The following is a 4,108-nucleotide window of genomic DNA, read 5'->3' on the forward strand; positions in this document are numbered from 1 at the left end:
CACTGATATTTCTAATTAACTATCTCCTTTACAGACATTGCCTATCACTGATGTCCTTTCTAGACTACTAATAAAATGTTTTAGACACCTTCATCCTCTTATTTTGATAATATACTTATATTGAAGTGCCAGCTTCCAAATAGTAACCCCCTCATCCATATCATATGTTTCCTTCCTCATTGTCATCTTCCTCAATTCTCACATCAATATCTACTCAATATTTGATACCACATTCCCTGCATTCTTTGGAATGCCTGCTGCATAAATTATAAACTTTCTTTCATCTTAAACTTCTAACTTCTCACTCCTTTACTGTTCTAACATTCACTAAGACCTACTTCCTTGCAGATGAACCTCATTCCTTCAGCACACGTTCTAGTACAATCTTCACTTTCTCTCAGGTTCATCCCTCCCCCCAAAACCTAATTAATTTTTGGAGTGGCTGTTTCAGAGTATTTTTTGCTCCACAGTGCTGCTCTTGGCTTTCTGTCAACATCTGTCATTCAGCAATTTCTCTCTCTCTCTCTCTCTCTCTCTCTCTCTCTCTCTCTCTCTCTCTCTCTCTCTCTCTCTCTCTCTCTCCTCTCATGTCCATGTTATCCAAAATTAGTCAGTGAGTCTTCATTTCCCTGGCTGTTATATGACATTATCCCTGCCTTGAACATTTTCTCTTCTTCATTACTAAATCCAGTGCTTCACTCACTTTTGTTTTTCCTGCACCTCAATTACTGATATTATTCCATTTGTTTTAAAAAGACCTGTTGATAATTCCTTTAATGCCATAACTCATCAATTCCTCAATTTACATAGTCTGTTTCTAAACTCCACCTCACCTAAAAAGAGACAGTAACTACTCCTGTCTTGCTGACATCCATAAGTTTTACACTCATTTGTGAACTGCAATTCCTTCATCTGAATGTATTCTTTTGGTTTTATTTGTACCACAAGTTTAATTCCTTATTTTAATCTTATTTTTATTTTCAGTTAAAAATTCACTTCTTCCCTCCATCCCTCCTGCTATTGAGAAGGCAAAACATATTATACCTGTTGTATCTATGAACCCATAAAAATATATTTTCACTTTAGCTGTATTCCAAAAAGCAAGAATAATAAATAGAAAAAAATATACTTTAATCTATTTTCTGAATCTATATTTTCTCTATCCAGAGGTGGATAATCTTTTTTTCTTTAACAGTCCTTTGCAATTGTGGTGAATTATTGCATTGCCCAGAGTTTTTAACTCTTTCAGGGTTTATTATCTTTACAATATTGCTGCTACTGTGTACACTGTTCTCCTGGTTCTTCTCACTTCATTTTGCATCAGTTCATAAATCTAGGTTTTTCTGAAACCATCTTTCCTCATTTCTTATGGCATAAAAGTATTGTTCCAGAGTCTTCCAGTGCCAAGATGAAGGAGTGAGGAAGGAACTCTCTGGAGCCCTTCCAAATTCTCCTGCAAACAAGGTGAAAACCACCTCAGAATTCATGTAGGAGCAGGAACACAGCTTAGCAGCATGGCAGGAAAGGTCTGTCTCACTGGTGTGGGAATGGAGCAAGGTCCAAGAGCAGCAACAGAAGACAGCCTCATAGTAGGGGACCTTCATCAAGGCGCCAAGCCTGAGGCAATCCACCAGGGATCCCCCATCTTCCTGCAAACCAGCAGCTCCCTAGGCTAGTGAGCAGTCTGTGCAGCATAGCATGTCCCCACCCTTGCAACACTACCCCCAGCTACTAGTGAGGCTTTGACCCCACTGAAGTAGAAAAACCCTATCCTGGGGCTGGCCAACATCAAGACCCACCTCTGAGTTCAACCAGTATAGAGACCCTGGTTCCATAGCAACCTAGTGGCAGGCCCCATCCATGGGCACATCAGCAGCAAAATTACTTCTTCAGGGCCAGCCACCAGAAACACTTTGTTATCACAGCACCCCAGCAGTAAGGCTCCACCCATGCAGCAGGCCAGCAGCTAAATCCTACACCTAAGTGAGGCCAAAGGGGATGTCCCACACTCTAGTACAAGCAAAAAGGGAAGCCTACCCTTCTCAGAGAAAGCAATCAGCTAAGCATGAAGCCCAGTGAAAGCCAGCAGTAAGACACAGAACCAGAGCCCAACTTACACATAAAAACTCCAAGTCACAAAAAAAGGGCACAATACATGAGCAAAAAAGACCGAAGAAAGAAAGAGCTTGACTGTAGAAAGTTACTATCGTGATACATAGGATCAAGGCATAAACTTAGAAGAAGACAATAATGTCAAAATGGCTATATGTGAAACCTCAAAGAAAAATGTAATTTGGTCTCAGGCCAAAAACAGTTCTTGGAAGAGGTTTGAAAGCATCTAAAAAACAAATGAATAAAGTGGAAGACAAATTTGGGAAAGAAATGAAAATAATGGACTGAAAATCAAGAAAAAAGAGTCAACTTGCTGGTACAGATTGAGACATGAGTAATGCCTCTAGAGGTGAACTAGTTGAATCATCTGTGTTCCTAATCGCTACCTGAGATCATCAGATTGACAGGCTGAGAGCAAGTGTCTGTAGCAACCAACAAGGGAACAACCGTGGCAGCATGAAGCAATATCTTGTGAAGACTGCTCTGGGCAGGATGCTGAGACCTAGATTGCAGCTCAAGTTTTAACGTGCTATTTACTACATACAAAGCTCTATACTCTGAACCTCAGTTTCCTAATTTGTAATATGAATATTAATTGCTTTTATTATTGCCTCTTCATGCATATTCAGAGGTCTAAGGCAGGAAAGAGGCTCCTCCACATTATTTCCAAACAGAATTATAGAGCTCTGCATTTATGATTTTTAATAGCACATTTTTAATTAATAACACATTTCCACTTGTTCTTTTAGAAAAATTGAATGTATCTCAAAACAAATGATCAGAACATTCTTCCTCCTTAGTGTATCAATGCCCTGTTCTCTGTGCATTGACCACCTCCCCTTTCAGAGTGAGTCACAGTTACCAGTTGTGAAACAGTAACAAATTCTTCACTTTGCCCCAGAATCTGTGAAGTAATATAATGAATAAAAAACATTTGTGAGACTCATTTTGTACTAAGCACAATGCTAAACACTTGCAATAGAAATACAAAAGTGATACTATTCATGTCCTCAAATTGTCATCATTCTAATAATAGTGGATGATGACACATGGAAGGAAGATATGCCTGTGGGAAGGCAGGTAAGGGAGTTTTGATCTGAGGAGTCACAAGAATGGGAAGTATAACAAAGCAGTGGTTCTATAACAAGCCCTTTGAAAGGCAAGAGTAGTGGGGAATTGATTGCATTTCTCAAGGAAGAAATGGAAGGGAGCAGATGGATCCCAAAGCATCAGGGCAGAACATGGTGACAGTGAACAGGAGGCTACATGGTCCCAGAGACTACCAAGCTCAGCCACCAATCTCTCCTCAGGCATGGCTCCTTGGGAGTTTGTGCCCTGAGCTTCCCTGTCAACACAGCTCCTTTTTTTTGGTCAGGTTTTCTTTTTGTGGCTGTTTTCTCATTTTTACAGCCATTTCTTGATTTTGGACTTTTAGTTAGAGGTGGGATCTGCTCACCTGGCTGGGGGGAGGAGTCACTGGCCTGAGCTTCAGACTTTTTCACCCTGATGTTTTCATAGCTAGCTCAGGAGATCTGTAATTTTTTAGTACTTCTAAGGTAATATGATCCAGCTACAGTTGTGCTTACCACTCTTCTCACTTACACTATTGTCCTTACCCAAGTATGGTCTCTACTCTCTGGTGAGCACCACTGCCCCTCCCCAGAAGTAGGACCTCTACTCAGGTAGCGCCACTACACCCTTGGCACAGACCTATGACCCAGAACTCAGTAATGGGCAAAGTGACCAATGGCCACTGCATCCAGCGTTAGCACAGGGACACCCCACAATCCCAATTGTTAATAGCCACATAAACCTGTCGATATCACTAATAACTACAGAAATGCAAATTAAAACAAGTACATACCACCTCACACTCATCATATTTGCAAGTTCGCAAAAAGATAAGTGCTAGTGAGGCTGTGAGAAAATGGTACTAATGATGCACTGCTGGTATAACTGTAACTTGTCTATCTATTTGGAAAGAATTTCAAACTAC

Source organism: Phascolarctos cinereus, unplaced genomic scaffold, assembly GCF_003287225.1.
Source record: "Phascolarctos cinereus isolate Bilbo 61053 unplaced genomic scaffold, phaCin_HiC Scaffold_4;HRSCAF=312, whole genome shotgun sequence".
Taxonomy (NCBI): domain Eukaryota; kingdom Metazoa; phylum Chordata; class Mammalia; order Diprotodontia; family Phascolarctidae; genus Phascolarctos; species Phascolarctos cinereus.